The sequence below is a fragment of the Pagrus pagrus genome (assembly GCF_965226575.1).
Source record: "Pagrus pagrus genome assembly, chromosome: 24".
NCBI lineage: Eukaryota > Metazoa > Chordata > Actinopteri > Spariformes > Sparidae > Pagrus > Pagrus pagrus.
In genome coordinates this window covers 5,130,515-5,149,023 of record NC_140206.1, presented here as the reverse complement: position 1 = coordinate 5,149,023, position 18,509 = coordinate 5,130,515, and positions in this window count along the sequence as shown.

Genomic DNA, 18,509 nt, shown 5'->3' with positions numbered 1-18,509 from the left:
TTTATAAAGAAAAAAAACACAAAAATACCACTTTTGCAATTATTTTCTGGGATGAGAGAGCAATGGAGATGTAGCTCACGTATGGCAAGTTACGTCGGTATGTATCTCACTTCTGACATCATGCTAATACAGCTAAAGACCCAGCCTAATTTGACAGTAGGTGAACTAGTATAAAGTAAAGATCCACCACTTCTGCAGATATTTGTCCATCCAGGGCTGCTGAATGCTTTCCAGTGTGCCTCTGCTCCATCCACACGTTTCTTACCCTGTTCTAGGCCAATCTCTTCTCCGAGCAAGCACTCGCCGATGAACATCCCTGAGCTAACGAGCGCCTCATCGATTCGTTCAGGACAAGGAGAGATAAGAGAACAAACAGGCTGAGAGGCAAAGGAGGAGGGGGGATGGTGGTGGGGTTGTGGAGGCAGAGAGAAGAAGAGCAGCAAGAACCAGGAATTCAGACAGCCTTCGCCATGTTTCCTGAACTAAAAGGTCTCGGGGTTCGTTCCACCTGCAAATCGACTCCGAAAGGAGATCTGGATGAAACACTTTGTTATATGTTAAATGTCAGGGCTGTATCATTAACAGGCTGCTCACTTGTATGACTGAACAATGATTCAACCGGCTGGAACTGTTCCTGGTGACACCGAAGTGTGGTGTTCGTGTCACATTACAGCTGTACCTGTGAGGAGCATTCACGCTGCTGATAAGTTCTTAATGATATCGTCTCTCTCTACATCTGCAGGGATTTCTCTCGCTAACACTGAGCCAGAGTGTCTGTCTTACAGGGTGATAAACTTTATATAAAAACACTATTACACGCGATTAGATGATGTGAAAACCCCAACAAAGGTAAACTGAACTGCAGCAACTTAAAACAGGCCTGAAAGTTGATGTAGTTTGGCCAGAAGCTGGGAATTGGGTACAAAAACAGCAATGTGTGCTATCCACACCTTACTTTTGAGCCTTTCTGCTTACTTGAACCACTAATATGATGTCACACTACTACCAACTCTGCAAATCTTCACTTCTTCTCTCATTTACTTCTAATGAAGCCTGTGCAAAGACAAATTTAAGAATAACTTCCTTGTAGTGCGTGTTTTAATGGATTCTTAGGTCAAATTGTGCAACCTACTGTACGTCGTTGCACTGTTGCTGTTAAAACAGTGATGCATTTTGTTTTTTGACCGACTTGACCAGCCCCAACATCCCTTTCCGCTGGACACCAGAGTGCCAGATTGCATTTGATAAAGCAAAGGCACCCCTGGCTACTGCCCCTGTATTGATGGCTCCCAACTTTAGTCGTCCTTTTGTCCTCTACACGGATGCGAGTGGTGTAGGTGTAGGTGCAGTGCTTGTCCAAGCTGACGATAGTGGAGGGGAGCAACCTGTTGCATTTTTAACCCTAACCCAAAGAAACTTGCACTGTGTGTTTTATTCCCACCGCCACCGTTTAGACAAAAAGGGACCAATTTTCTTTGACCCTTTTTGTGACTTCTACAGTGTTTTGTTTGTTTCCCAACCTGCGACCCTTAAGGTTTCACTTTCTGGGGAAATGTAACAATACTAGGCTACTTGGCTGAAAAAAATTAGGCTTTTCTTGACCTTCACAAAGTATGAATCGGTTTGACTCGCGATCCTAATGTGATCTGATGACAAATCTAGATGATGCCTGAAATGCAAATGTCTTCAGGTGAGTTGCAAAAGGTGAAACGCAGAATGAGTGCATGAAAAACTTCTCATTTCTTCCACTACTTATTCTTATTTTGGGGAAGATCAGTATGTATGAGTACTATGCATCACCTGGTACCATTTCCAACCTTATTCTATACCTACCTTATTATATTTGAACGCAGTGGTGGAAATCTAATATAAACTTTGGAGGTGAAAACAACACAAAAACTTTTTGGTTAAGTTTAGGAAAACATCCTCGTTTGGGTTAAAATAACACTGTTTCTGTTCTGAACGTACCTACATCACGTATGAAACGTCAGTTACGTGATGAACGTGACGTCACGTAACTACATTAGTTAGTTAAAAGTACTCACCGTCGACTTTTGGTTTCCACACCATCCTCCTCCTTTTGCAGACTTTGTCGCTCTGTATACTACTTCCCCTGACTTCCTCCTTTGCTGCCGTTACACCCAATACTGCCTCCAGAGGTTGCTGCTTAACAAGAAACACGAACATGGGTCGCAATAAGCTGCGTTCACAGCCGACCTTTCTGGTTGTTTTCTGATGAGGGCGGGCTGTGTGAACCCATGAAGGTTGAGCACTTTGTCTGCAATTGTTATGCTTTTAATTATCAAAACTTTTCTTGTTTTATTCAATTTTTTAGTATATACGTTTCAGCCACACTCAGTGTTGGTTTATCCTTCTAGGGATCGATATCAATGATGTTTTTATAAGAGAAAATAATGGTACCAGTTGGTTCACGGAAGAAAGTATTTAAACATTCACAGCATCGACTTGTGAAGGACATTTTCGAAGCAGGGAATCTCACATCTAAATACAACTAACAAAATGATTAAAACCAAAAGTCTCCAATGGATTTATTTTGTCCTTTTCCCATTTAGGTGGATATAAATTAATTAGCGCTCCACCTTGCTGGAACATGTCAAACCTGATCCTTCTATTATACCACACACTTCCACAAAAGGGAATTAAATCCTTTGTAAATATCAAACTAAGACCTCCCAGTCACAACAAGGACTCTTCTTGATAGCTGTCTCACAAGCAGAAGCCATCAAATGAGGCGGGTTGCTTGTTTGGGGGGTGGTGGAAGGAGGGACTAGGATGAGGGCCAATTCTTCTTAGTGTCAGCGATAAAAATCCATCTGATTGAAATTGCAGGCCATTATGATATGAGGAGTAGAGTGCTGGAGAGATGGGGAGAGACGGGGAGAAAGAGAGAGTGGCTGCACAATTGCTGAGGTGCTCCTTTCTTTTCATTTTCAGATGAAAGCTAATTACGCGGTGTGGCGAGAAGACGGGGCGGCGTGCACGATGCAGGAAACGGGGAGCCGAGGTGGTTAATTGGGGTATGTGATTACACAGGGCTGTAGTTAGAGGGAATTAGGCAACAACACACTCGGCAGCACAGCTCATCATGGGGAGAGTGAAAGGAGCAGCGATAATGCTGATATCCTCCGCACTCAGCAGACCTCATCGTCAGTAGACACTCTATGAGGCCTGCAAACTCAGATCTGACTTTTAGATTGAAAGTAACTCTACAAGAATTTTTTGGTCTGTTTACTGAGCTGTACTTCTTAGATGTCACTTGGCATTTGTCCAGTCGTGAACGTTTCCTCTTGGATTTTCTTTTCAGGCTTCAGTTTCTGTACTTGATACACTTTTAAGGGCTATTGTTGCTCATGATTGATACTCCTCCCTCATACTTTTACTTTAAACAAACCACTAATTGTTGCTTAACTTCCTGTCCTTGATTTCAATCTGATACAGTCTAAGAATAAGTCATGAAACGTTACCGATCCGACCAGACATTTGGTATTGGACAGTTTTGAATACTAAATGTAGACACATTTCAGATTCCCAGTCCTACTTTTGCATGATATTAAGTTATATATCAATAAATTATGTATCTAAAAACACCTCACCAATATTTTTTGTGAGGAGAAACAACAGAAATTGGTAAATATCAAAGTTACGTAGGCAACTTTGTTATCATCCCAATAACCTAGTATTTGTTTTAACTTGCCAAAAGAAGGTTGGTCGCCCGTTACCTCCAGCCATCTGCTGTTGAGCAACTTCAGAGGAGCAACTGGGGGTGAAGCACCTTCCTAAAGGCTCTAATGTTCACATTTCCCACCAAATTTCTACCACAGGTTCAAGATCCGAACCATCAACCTTCCACTTACAAGACAATTCACTCATCTTGAAGTTCCTACCAAGCTTTGAACCCCATCAAAGAGAACATTTGTATCTCCGGCCTGACATAACTGCACCTTCGCTCTTACGTAGTCAAATCAGCCGTGGTAGAGGATGACCTACAGCGTGAACCCTTTCTCACTGCGAGCACTATCGATGACACTTCAACGACCTGCGCTCTAAATTCTCCAACATTATCTCCGTGCTAGATGGTCTTTATTGATCCGCATGTTATTCATAGCGTCTCCCTGCCTCTCCATGTAGAGCCTTCTCCTTTTATGTTGAGGAACAAAAGAGTGGGCCATGAAAAGATGTTGCAAGGGTGAGTTAAGGGCTGTTACCGTCCTGCGACAAAACCAAAGTGAGCGTTCGACTGGGTGTCACTGGTTGTAAGCACAAAGTTCTGCCAAAGATGTATTTATGAGGCTGAAGAGAAGGAACCGTAGCACCAGGAACATCCATCTTCCTGAGTCTTTATCTCTTAACCTGAATAGGTTGCTCCGGCATCACTCAACTCGGATCGATACAGATCACCTGTGAATGCTTGAGGAAAGGGTTACCTGCATACAATAGTACCTTGAGTTTGGATGGAGAGTCGCAGACGACAGAGAAATGAAAGGAGCATCAGTATTAATCTGAGGTTTGTTGTTAAAACCAACAACCAATTGTTGAGTCTCTTGCACGTCATCAATACGACAACCTGGGACTACCTTTCTCTGGGACTGCCCACTGCGCCTTTCAAAGCCAAGATCGAATCAATATTAGTATTTTTTTCCTTTCCTTGTTCCTTACACAAGATGCTAGTACTTGAAATTTAACAGATTGCTAGTACTATGACAAAGAACATGTAGTCCGATCATTGACAGTACTAGCATCTCGATATCTTGCTGTACTTTCTGCCTATGTTCCTCAAACCAGTCGGTCCCAGCATCTCTTTGACACCTATTGTTATTAAACCTTCTACATCCTTAATCTTTACTTCCAAGTACCATCTGCTGGCTGTAGTCTACCTTCACCAGCGTCTGAAAACTGTATTATAAAAGTATTTCCGTACACTTTCAATCTTTTATTGAAATATATTTATTGAAAGATTGGCTCTTCCGTCCTTTTAGTCCTTTTAATGAAGAATGCCTTATTGTGAAAATAATGCACGGCTGGTGTTAACAAATAGACTGGAGCCCTAGGTCACGGTTGGTCTGTCTCTTAGGTCCAATAAAATTTGCTTCCAAGTCCTGAATCTTGTCTTCTTAATAAGCCTCTACTCTGAAATACGAGAGTTAGCAGCCAAATAAAAAGGTTCAGGAAAAGTTATTCGGAAGTTACTTAGTCGATTCTTTGCACTTGTTTCCTCGCTGAGTTGCCAACAAGCAAATTTAGCAGCTAAACTTACATTAAAGCCAACAAAGAGCCTCCAGCCTTTTACATTACTTCTAAATTATCAGTGTGCAAGTCACGAATGTTACATTTGTACAAAACTTACCAGAAGCAATGCTTGATGATGCCGTCTCTCAGTTGTAGAAGTAAAGAAACTGTCCGTGCTTGCTGCTTCCTGATTAGCACGACTAGAGGCCTCGTGGTCTGTCAGCATTGTGCTCTGGCCGGAGACCTCAAACATGGCGTCCAGAAGACGACGTTACACCTGAAAGCACTCCATTATCTCTACAGCTACTGTACATGCTTGATGTTTTTGCATGAATATGAATCTCTGCCACTTCAGCGCTCCAGTGTCCAGTTCTTGTCTTCTTCCTCGAGGCCTGTTGTGTCCGGTAAGCCCTCTCGACCAGCCGCAGTGACCTCTTGTATCAAAGCAGAAGAAGTAGCCCACATCAAAGGCGCCGGACGTCACGAAACAAAACCGTGCGTTGTTGTCGCCGGACGGGTGTTCGCCTTTGAACCTCGTCTGCCCCGATCTGCGTTACAAAGCTTCAATCAGCCGACAGGAAGCGTCTGTTCCTCCTCCTTCTGTCTCTCTCATTGCATCTCTTCTTGATTCACAGACGCTTTTTTGTTTTTGGTGAATTATTCCTGCGTAGTCAGCTGCTGTTATTGTTAATCAATCTTGACCACCCACACGGTGATGAAGGTAACTCGCAGATGAGAGCAAACATAGGCAGATTAAGCTGAATGCATTAGATGCGTCGTGGATGTGCGCAAGGGCGGTCAGCAGGACGCTTAGGTGCAGCGATCGTGAGATTTTATCGGGTTATTTGTGATCGATTAGATGGTGTTCAGGGGACGCAGGAAGTAAGGGTAAGAAACAGATGGGTGGCAAATGTGCCAGCCTCAAAATCTTGAGTGCTGTGGCACAAGGAAACTCTGCAGCTGTTTGAAGGAGACGGTGCACTTGGAGGAAAAACAATAAGGGTAGAAAGTACAAAAATGTTGCCAAGGAATTGCTTTAAAGCGTACAGAAAGTAGGAAATGGTTGCATGTGTGATGATTTTGCTAAAATGGACCCCATTCAGGAATTTATGCAACTCTCAGATTGCATTTTCATGTTCTTGTAAAGTCTCTGACGCCATGAGTTTCAAGGGAACTCAACATTTTGCCACAGAAACTAAAGTTACTGAGCAGAAAAAGACAAAGAAATTGATAAAATACACCTTTGAACTGAACATAACTGCAGTGTACTGTGGACTACATGTGTTGTTGTGGCGTCATGTGATAAACAGCCACTAGATGTCACTCTAAGACGTGATAAAAATCTAAAGCCCGGCCTGCTGTGCAAGAGCTGCCTGATTCTCTGATTAAATATCAGCAAGTTGTGAGTGCAAAACAATAATGAAAAGTTATTTAATTTCAAGATTTAACACTTTTGATTTAAAACATTTTGATCCACTGAATATTTGCGAGTGATAAAAGTACATGAGTGTAGCGTAAATATTTTCCTCTTGGTCTTGTTTTTTAATTAAATGTTGCTGTTTTTAACAATTAATACGATCTTAATTTAATTTAAAAACCAATTTTGGAAAATGTGTGAAAAGCTAATGTTCAAATTACTGTATTTGTTGCGATTGTTTAACACTTCACATCTAAAATATTGAAGGTAAGCACACAAACCATCGTAATTGCAACACTCCCAGATGCTTTTGGTCAATATGAAAAGAAAAAAATCAAAATTATTTTATTTTGGGACAAACAGTTGTCATTTCATGTCGGCCACTGATGCCTTTATTCTCCATTTAAACTCCGAACCACCTCATGCTCGCAGTGAGCCACCTCTCCTCAACAGATTGCCATTCAGCCATAATTTATGCAGGGTAACCTTTTGTAAAATGTCCATATGCTTGATATGCCTCCCTCCGCACAGGCGTGCGCTAAGCAGCTCACAGTTAAACACAGATGGACCGAACTGCTGCAGAAATCGAGGTGAACATCTGTATGTAAGGGATCTAATGTACCCTATTGCTATTATATCGCTGTCCCATATGGAAACAATCCTCCTCGGTGCATTTATGCAATAGGAGGGGAGGCACATGGAGCAGGACGGGGGACCCGCTCGTGCATTTGTGACAATTATACGAACATTTATCTTTATAGCTGGGAAAATGTCTCATTTCAGTTAAATAAATGCCAAAACATTTAGAATACGTTTTAATTCTGAGATGTTTTCAATACATTTAATATCCAAATGGATTTTAATAGTGTTGATTGATAATGTGGAGGGACTACTTTGTGCCAGCGTTGATTGAGTTCAAACGTCTTCCCCTCAGAAAGCTGACTCAAGGCGTACAAAGGCCACTGATGAGGTAAACGAGTTTCCCTCTCCCCTATAATCTCCTTGTTTTGCTGCCATTCTGAGAGAAGACGTTTGAGGGGCTCCATTCACCACCACATTCACGATTCACACTTTTTTTTTCACCTCGCTGAATGAGGATTCCTGTGTTATAATTTGGCCAGAAAATTATTAGGCAATAGATTGCCGGCTATCAGGAGACAGCGGGGCCACCGTGAATGGCAGAAATGGTATTATCTCAGCCCCCTTCTTCTTCTTCTTTTTTTTTTTTTGTTCAAGGAGCTGCAGGTTTCAAACTGCCAGCTAATGAGTGAATTAATTTAACAAAAGCAAATGATGTTTCTCTCGGTCTCGATGGCAGCCTCGCTGGGGAAAAAAAAAAATTCAAAGGGCAATTCTTCAGGTGCCATGTCATCTTGGGGGAAGAGAACGGCGGGTAAATAAAACAGAAAAAGGAAGGAAGCGTTTACAATTTAAATAGGCATTAGTAAGTCATAACCCTCGGAGCACGTCTCTCAGTCTAGCTCCCGAAAATCCACGTTTAGGATTCACCCGAATTTAATATAATAAATGCACTGTTTATAAATTTAGATAAACCCATGTGACATTTAAGTGTAATTCTCATTTAAATGGGACACTTTGCCTCCAAGTAAGCAAACGTGTTAGAATAACATGAAAATCTGCATTCTATTACACACACCGAGTGCCATTGAGAGCTTGTTTTACATAATTTCACTGACTGTCTGAGAAAATGAATAAACAAAGAATTATGTAAAATGTTGTGATCTGAATTACTGAAATAATGCACATGATTAGGAATGCGTGTAAGGGGGTGGTGTGCTGGCGCCGTGCAGAGTGTCGGTGGAAAGTAGAAAGCAGGGCACATTCAACAGCTACCAGTGGAAATTCAAAGACCCATATTTCATGACTATTTTCAACCGACTTCCAGAAGTCGAGCACTATTTCTGACTCTGCAAACTGAAGATGCGGATGATGAAGATTCACGTCAGCTGCAGAAAAAAATCAGCAGGCCTGGTAAATAAAGCATGTGGTGAGTTTTTACCTGTTTGCTTACCATGTCTCATTCAGTCATTTTATTACCTCATTGTCTACTTTTTGCACAATCAAAAAGTATATTTTGTCATTTTCGTTTTTGTTGTTTCTAAAGTTGCAGAATACTTTTTTAAATAAGCAGTAAGTAGGTTTGTGAAAATATAACTTCTCCCATAATAAATTACTAAAAGTGAAAACTAAGTCAAAATACAAGTTACTTTCCGTTTTAATATGTTTTTTAATTTTTAAACATACTACAAGGAGTTTTTAAGTGATTATGAAACAGTATCAATTTCCTCTATATGACCTACATCAGCAAACAAGGCCATCAGCAAGGACATTTCTATATTGTTAATATAGTTATTTTTTTTATGCCTGTCACCAATAATGACTTATCCAGTTTGGATAAGTCATAAAACTATTTTTTGACAGATTGCTGAGGATGAATAGCAGCTGCTCCGTAGTCTGGTGGTACGGTACGGCACTAAAACAAACGTTAATCTGTTTCATGGCCTCCTCACGGGTCACCAGAATCAAAATATTAGTGTTGAAGTTGGTGTTAGCTAAGCAAGACAGACCACTAGCTAAAAGATACTTTTACAGCATTATGCTAACACCAAAGAGTAGCGTCACACGTGGAAAATTAACATAGCTTACGTTAGTTAGCTAACTATATTCAAAGGCCAACAGACTAACTGGCTAAAAGATACGTTTATGCCATTATGATAACACCAAGTAATATCGTTGTACATTGCTAACGTGGGCTAAAGCACCTTAATTTCCAACTACAACAGACCACTAGCTAAAAGATAATTTGATGTCTTTATCATAAAATAAAATATTGAAGTTACACATGAAAATTGAACATCGCTAACGTTAGCTAGCTAACTACAGCTTATTTCAGCGTGCTTGTGAAGGTTAGAAAGGGGTTTTTCAGCAGGAAAAAAAGGCAAACACTTCATCATGTAGCTGTTGTCCTTTCTAGATTTTGATATGAAAAGCTATGGCCAGGGATTGTCATTGGAAGCTGCCTCTTTTTGTGTTCGGCTACGTCATCATTGTACCGTGGTAAGCTAGGCGGTGCTTCTTTTTCTTCCAGCCAGCTCGAAACTACAGTTTACAGAGTACAGTTTTCCTTTTTAGGAAAGGAGCATGAAAAGTCCTCGTTTCCTTCAATGTACCCACCATAAATGTTGTCAGATTGCTGCATCAGCTGTTTTCTTTTCAGATATTACCTGTGTAAGTCCTCCGTGGCAGCTGGAGTCGAGCTGAACTTGTTGTACTACATCAAGGCGATATCCAAAACAAGATGATTGAACTTTGCCACTGGCCCCCGCTGTTGTTTTAATGGCGATGCATGGATTTTCTTTAACATGCTGCCAAGGGAGCTGCATTAGCATGCCATTTAGAAACCTGCATTCTTGCCTGAAATAACACTTATTGCATAATATCCCGATGAACAAGCTCCGGTAATACACCACAATTAAGCCTGGAAAAGCGTTTTGCATCTGCCAACCCTCCACTAGCCACAATTATTTGGCAGTAGGTACACAAAGGGTTATGGGCAGTCGTTTGATGGACACGCAGGCCTTTTGATTTTTAATTGTAATTGTAATCCTCTCCACTTGAGGACTTGGAAATGCATCGTTTGAACCCCCCCTTCCTCCTCTCCATCTCCATCCCCACCACCACCTCCTCCTCCTCCTCCTGCGGTGGAGATGTGGAGTATTCAACGGCTGCCCACTTCTCGCTGGCGTGTAGCATTAAAAGGTGTAATCCCACTGAAATGTAAATCACAGTTCTTGAAAACAAATTACGCACAAAGATAACAGGGCCAGCGCTCTATCAATAAGGCATCAGAAAGGGCCCTGAGCAGTTTCTCCCTGAGTGTGGTTCTTGTTTTTTTTTTGTTTTTTTTAATATATATATTTTCTTTAGCGAGGCTAAATTGCAGCAGACCTGTTATCAGGGGGTAATGGTGAGCTGTCAACCAAGCCAGGTTGATTACAAGGTTATAGTAAACAATCCTGCTGTGGACAGACTGAAGGGAGAAGGGGGGGGGATAGATGCAGAGCGCACATCACATTCATCAAGCAGATTTAAACGAACGCTCAGAGGGTTCGATGGTTGCCATCACCGGCTCGCCCGTCTCTGTAACTCATGATAATTGCCCCTATTTCTGCGTCTGCTCTGGTGATTTTTCTCCGCAGACCTTCACTTAGTTATCCCATCTCTCCATCAAGCAGGTTGTAATATTAGGTGAAATGAAATTTTTGCGAAAAGTGGCCGTCAATTTGTCAGCTGCGAGGTTTCAAAAAGGGATGCTGAACATCGGGGGGAAAAAACTCAAAACGACGGTAAAACCTGATGAGACAGAAAGGTGTAAACGGACGATAACTGATGGGCAAGTTAAGTAGGGCATCTATTGGAAGACTGATTTGACATCTCATTCCTGCTCCATGTTTATTTCCCAGCAGTCACAGATGCTTATGATACACCTGCAAGACAACATTCATTTCCTGTTTCAAACATGTCTTCTGTCTGTCTTTCCACTGATATCTGTGCAATCTGAGTGTATATTTCAAGGAGCCGTTTACCCGTAAATGAAAATTCAGTGGTTATCTACCCACCTCACCAAGTTTTGTACTCTGCAAAACATTTCTGGAGCTTCACAGCAAAACGGCGTTAAAGCATTCTCGCAAATGACTGAAATAGCTGGGGACTTGTTTTAAAACTCAGATTATTTTACACCCATGGTCGAGCTTGTGCACCCACTTCAGACAGGGTGCGTGCTAACGTTATTAGATTAGCAGCTACAGTAATAGTTTAAAATTTGAACTGGCTCCACAGAGCTAGTCAGGCGCAATCAAAGTCTCTGGAAGCCCTGCGATCCCAAATTTTCGGGTTATTTACATCCTGTTTTTAAGATAAAATATTTGCTGTAGCTGCTAAGCTAACAGCATTAGCTAGTTAACAACTGAAGTAGACGTGCAATTCTTTTTAAATGTAAAAATATATGTTGCATGATAATGTTATTAACTTAGATTTTTAGATTTTAGCTTTAAATAAGAGTGTAAATAACATATTTTCAAATAAATTTGTAATCTCTGGCCCTCTGGAGATGTTAGCATGCTAACCAGCTAGCCTACGCCCCTCCTACCACTTTGTAGGACGTGCCTTGTATAAATTTCTGTTCTCTGGAGGTTGGTGCTCTTGCTCCCCTCCCCTAAAACCTGCCATGTCTTCGTCGCCACCGGAGTAAGAAGCCCAGTCGGAGCAGCTGTAAATCACCTCTGTATTGTACCTGTGGTCAAACCCTCCTCCTGGTGGTTCCAGAAAGCTCCAGAAAGATTTTGCAGACGCCGAAACTTCACTCGACTTTCCATCAGCATGGGTCTGAGCAGGCAATGACTGTTTCTGTAAAGAGAAAACCAACCCATGGCCTCAGCGCTGGCATTTCTGCCTCGCCGTTATTGAGCTCAATCAGCTCCTTGTTAGTGCCAAAGTCATTCAATTAAAGTGAGCTGGAGAAACAAATTTGCTACAAATCGAGCTCGTTGATGTCCTGTGAAGTCGAGGGAAAGGCGGGGAGGCCGAGGCAGTCGGTGGGTTAGGGGTTGGGGGGGCGAGGATTCATTTCGGCGAGGTTGCCCCCTGTCCCGAGTCGGAGTCCTGATAGTAAAGATACATAGGCTGCCAGGGTAAGAGGCCAGGCTTTCTTGGGCCCTCTCCATTAAGGGTTGGGTGGAACAATCGTCTCCGTTGTTCGAGCGCCGGGAAAGTGATGAGGCTGCAAATGGAATCCCGTGGAGGGAAACAAAAGATGAGGAGATCGTTTAGTGCAACCGGACTCTGGGGTAGGTGCCCCTCTTGGACACGTTAATTGATCTCATTTGTTACCTATACCTGCCCGATCAAGCTGCTATCATTGCCGGGTTGGACGGGAGGGGAGGGGGGGTGGCTGCCGAGCCGAGTGTCACGTCCTGTAAAAGGAAATGATGATACGAAAGAAAGCAAAAGAATGTGAGGAGAGGAAAGCAGAAAATAAGCAAGATGGGGAAGAGGAAGGAGAGTACAGTCAAAGCGGGACGAGGGGGAAAGAGAGCAGAGGCGAGCGAGAGGGCAGCCTCTCCTGCCAGTCAGGCGCTCTAGTCTTACAGGCTTCATTTCACCGCAGCTCCGATGGGCCCTGAAACCAGACACTCCCAAATATCCCAATTACACCTGCACTTCTTGTCCTTTTGTAATGGGAATTCTGCTTTTTTTTCCTCCCTCCTCCCCTCCCCTGAATCCCCGCGAACACAAAGTGGACAATTGTCTGGTGTGGAGCTGAGACGACCTGCTCAAACATCCATGTCTGTTTTACTGGAGGCGGGCGGATCCGATGTGCTTTTAATGGCCCTAATTGGACACTGTGTTAGTCTGCAGCTATGTAAGTATTTAATTCGCATTTCATTCAGTTTGATAGTAGATTCCCACTGCCTTCTGTGCGATCCGAACGAAAATCCACAAGGCATCAGGGAGCTCAGAAGTCACGGTGACAAATAAAGCTCCACATGTCCAAAACATGAGGAATAACTGCAGATTTTAACGTCTAAAATGAGAGTTTCTGCACACTAAGACTACTCTGTGGTGGTCGATTTGAGCCGTCATTAGTATTCCCTGCACATTCCCATTCCTCTACATTGCTATTTGTGTTCAGTTCAACCTTTTATTACCCATTGAAAGTGATGTACTGACTATGCAGAGGCCAAGGAGGCAGAGAAAGTCTCCGAGGACCTTACCCCCACTGTTCTCGTGAGCTGATTTGCTACCTTCTGGTTGAGCGATGATGTGCGTATCCTCTTGCCCTCAGCGAGACAAAGTGCAAGTTTGTTTGTTCAAGGTCTCCGAAAAGTGAGCGTGCGATCTCTGGCTGTGCTCTTTTGTCTCAGCGTGTCTTTTGCAAACTTCGCCCCAGCAGCACCACCACCACCACCGCCGCCACCCTCAACCCTCCACCTCCTCCACCTCCTCCTCCTCCTCCTCCTCCTGCCGGCATGTCTTCTGAGCTGGCATGGCAGGGTGAGAGCTCTCCAAGCTGCCCGCAGCTTCTCATGCATCCTGCGTGGCTGTCACAAGACGAGATGGGCGCCATTCAACCCAATTAGTGAAATCCACTCTGATGTTGGGAAGAGGGCGAAAAAAAAAGAGAGAGAAATCAAATTTTTATTTCGCCCCCTGTCCGTCATCTGCCAATTTCACTGGAAGTAAGAGAGTGGCACCAATTAATGACCGTGGGCCGGAGGCGGCACCAGCACTGGCACAAGAACAGCATGTTTCAAGCGTCGGGTGGCATCATGCAAGGCCTGCTTCTCTACCGACGCTAAAGCAAATGAAATGAGACTAATAGGGAGCTCGTTTCCAGCCGCTGATTAAAAGGCCTGGGAGCTCCTGAGGCATCGCCCATGTCCAGGTCTAGGCCCGGCGTCACGGGGCCTTCACATTGCTCCTGTAATGTCATTTTGGACATCAGCACGTCTGTCTCCCTGAGGTCATCCTTCTTCAGACTCTCTCATTTTTGTTTGTTCTGCAGCAAAGGCGGGCTAGGAAATCTACACTTTCCTTTGGGGTGTTAATTAAGGGGAGCATCCAAAATTAATCAGCAAATTCACTAGGGCGAAGGGCGATGTGTCTGAAGGCCTGGAAACAAAGTCCGTGAAGCGCCCGCGGAGAAAGGAGCCCTCGGCTATGGCCAGGCAGAAAAACAAGTGCACAGACGGCGATCTGACACAAAAATTCATGTAAGTATAAAATTTTACACTCATTTTGCCTGTCAGCTTGTCACAATGAATTATAAAGGTTGATTCGCTTATCTGGCTAAGGGAGATCACACACGCCCGGTCATCTGAACACCATCATATGGTCAATGTCTGCTGGTGGAGACCTGTGCTAACCAAGCTAAAGCTACACCGGTGGGAGCACAGGAGGTCCGTTTCAAACCGTCTTGCTCGTATTGATGTTTGCGACCAAGTGCGTGCGGACGCTTCGAGGATAATGCGGCAGTTTCCGATTCAAGCGGCTCTTTTTATTTTGGGTTTCTACCGTTTTTTTTTTTAGTCAGAATGTTCTTTTGCAAGCTTCATCCACCTCCTTTCTCCTTTCATTCACCTTATCCCCACTTTCATTACGCCACCATACTTAGATAACTCTCCATTTTTGTCTTTCAATTTATCTTTGGAGTTTTTTTTTTGCCACATTCTCTAATTAGCACAGTGCCTGCAGGCTATTTGTGACCTTTCCATATGTAAATAGATGGATGCTTCCCTCCCTCTCCCCTCTTCCTCTCCCCTCTTCCTCTCTCTACCCCCCCTCTGTCTCTGACTTGCAGTGACAGGATGAGTGCAGTCGGAGTGAGCCAGTGTTCATGTGTGGATGGATGACACCACTCAAGGCATGTTTGGCAGCGGCTCCGGCGATATCAGGGAGCGAGGTGTTCGGGAGCGCGGTGATTGACAGCTGCCAGGTGTGACACTGCCAGCCTGACACAGTGTGTAGCAACTGTCTCCTGTCACTTCCCCTCTCCTCAGCGCCCCTTCGCGCCGAGGCGCTGCGTCACTCACGCCGTCCTTTAAGCCCTCTCGCCCAGGGTGCTTCAGCTACCATGCAGCTGGAGTGCACTAACTGCCGAGTGCACTTCGGAGAGGCCTCGCCGCTCAACAGCTATAGTTTCTTGATCTAGGACAGGAGTTTGTTTAACGTCAGAGTAGTTATTTTTTTGTCAAGTTGTGACTGACTAGAAGTGGGGAGAGTCTGCTGAGACTTTGTTTCTGTGAGGAAGCAAAACTTGAGTCTTTACTTACGTTTATAACGAACCAAAGTCTTCACAGATTCTGAGACGGCTGATGAACTTCAGAGCCTAAAAAGGTCAACTGCCAATTTCAGCGTCTGACATCAAGTCAACCTTAAAGGTCCATTTTGTAAGAAAGTTGATTTTTCAGTCTCATTCCCAACTTGTTAAACACTGATGCTTTCGGAAAAACCCAAATTTTCAGAATTATGACCAGTTTGGAAAACCCAAAGCTTCGGGATTCGACAAGTTGAATCAACTTTCTTACAAAGCGGATCTTTTAAAGAACCAAAGGCCAACTGACAGTACTTTTAACTTGCAATGGAGTATTTACAGATTGAAGTATTGTGTCTTTTCCTGACAAAAAAATATGTTGATACTACTAAATGCGAATTTTCACATTTTTCACATTTGTATTTAATATTTTCAGTTGTAAACTAAAACTTCCACACGTGAAGTGACTGTTTGTTTTTTCACATCCGAATTAAAACTTTTCATGTGAATTTTTCATTTTCACATGTCAAATTACTTGCGTTCATATGTGATCGGCTTTTTTCACACCTGGATTGAATTTCCACATGTGGGAACTGTGTGACATTGACATTTGGCTGTTCGTCCATGCCTGCAATATATATGATATGATAATATAATATATTATACACTTTTTTTTTAGAGAAAATAATGCACAAAAGGATGCTTGGAGCAGTTTATTGTTAAACTGTAAAATATCCTGCCTCCATTACATACATATCTTTGTCACAAGTGTTTGTCGACCACAAAATCAACGGATAGCTGCAAAAAATGTGTATTAATAAACACATTTCGTGCCGATATATCAGAATTTTTTACTCCCTGATATCGGTGTTGCCATCGGTCCAAAAAATCCAGTGTCAGTCAGGCTCTACAATAAAATACACATCATAATACATTACCAAGACAAGGCATTAATATTTACGGCTGTGTGACGCAACTGCAGCTGGCAGCGACCACTTCATTATTGTGCATTTAATTAAACAATAAGGGTCTCAAGTTTAAGTTTGGCCTGCTGATCGCTCGAGGACAAAGGTACAGCAGGTAAAATCTGCCAGCCATCGATCTGAAAGAAATACCTGAATAACTAGCATCGTACGAAGAACCATAAATCGAACTAGACGACCAATTTTTTAAATAAGAACCCTGTTAAAATGTTTTGTTAATGAAAAACTGGTTGAGACGATGGGTTTGCTAGCTTAAACCAACTGCTAGCAAAAGGGGCAGAAACAGAAAAGACATCCAACAATGCTTACATGGTAATGGTGCCCCTAACGCGGCCAGCGGTTGGCTTAGTGTATCAGAGACAAAGGGAAAGTGACATTTTAAAGACCGAACAAAACTTAGTTTAATGTTAAAAATGTAAAAACGCAGCTAAAGTTTGTTCAACGATACTGTAGCTTCAACACATCTTATTGTATTCATTAAGGGTTCTTGTTTGACATGCAGTTTTTCCTTCTTCATGTACTTTCTCTGTCTAACATCCGATATCTTTATTGTGCAGCCTGGTGAATGAATTAAACTACATGGAAAAACATTATCAAAGGACTATGTGAGGGAGCCAACGCTGGCAAAGGCCCCGTTGAGTTTGGAGTGAACATTAACGATTCCTTCTCCCAACTGAAGTCGAGTTACACGCAAGTTAATGTAATTCAGACACAAACTGGTGTCAGGACCCCGGTTTGAATAATGGGCTCTCTGGCTCCACACCAGGCTCCGTTTACAGAGACAACTTTGGGGAAACAATGTGAAAAGAGTACATGTGGAGTTGGTGAGACACCCTGGCTGCTGGAGAACTTTTCTCGACGCCAAAAAAACGGGATACGCTGGTGGTATGAATCCCAATATGGATTCTTATTCCTCAGAGACAATCCAAAGTGTTTTTTCACTCGCATTAGCATATATTACAGAAGAGGCGGCGGAGATTGCCAAACCAGATCACTTTAAAAAAAGACAAATGCAAACACGGGATATGAAAGTGAACTCTGTTATTATGGCATATTAATTGATGATAATCTTTTGTGCCAGTTCACCACTTAGAAACGGCGGCGATCTCTGACCCGTGCCGGTGATAAATATAGATACGGAGCACGCAGATGAGTGCACGGCAAATAACTTAGGAGAGTTGTCATCCTCTGTGCACACACGCCGAGACAAGACACAGCAAGTAAATAACGCTGAAATATATGCGGCATAATTGTTTTACCCAGACATTACACTTAATGCATGAATAATGTCTACAAATGGCAGGTCGCTTCCTTTCATTTCGCCGGCGAGAAGTGTATTTACGGACTGCTGGTGGTCCCTGGAGGCCCCCTGTCCCCCCCTCAGCAGTATTTAATACCTCTAAAGTGCATAATTGCTGATCAGAGAGTCTGCGATGCTCTTGTTTGGTGTGTAAAGGACTTCTTTCAACAAGGAGTGGAGAAGAGAAGGGGGAAGGAATGCTACACCTCTGGTATCATATGCCATATTTGTTCGCAAGCGGCTGGTAGTAGCAGGGACGAACACAACGGCGGAGTGGCTGTCTCAATGGCATGCTGGTGTCTCTTTACCGGGGTCTTTTTGTGCGAGGGAACAGGCTTGGTTGTCGTGTAACGCTGGCGAACCATTGGGCGCACAGAAAGCCACTTAATAAGTAAAGGCTCACAGTGTGATTCTGATCTGGCATGGTGACCTCTAGAGAGGCACACCCACAGGCTCTCTGTGTCCCTTGGTGTCCATGTCCCCCCCAACCACAATGGATGGCTGGGGACGTGACATCAACATTATTTCATCCCCGTTCCCCCGACCGAGCACCTGCTCAGCCACCAACCTCCACCACCACCACAACCCCCTTCCCTCCCAGCCCCCAGAGTGGTGTCCTCGGCCAGGGCCAGGGCCACGGCACATTCCAGCCCGACACTGATGCGAGGTGACCGGACTGGCCGGTTCACACGGCCCCTCCAGTGGCGCTGGGGCCGCAGCCAGAGTCGC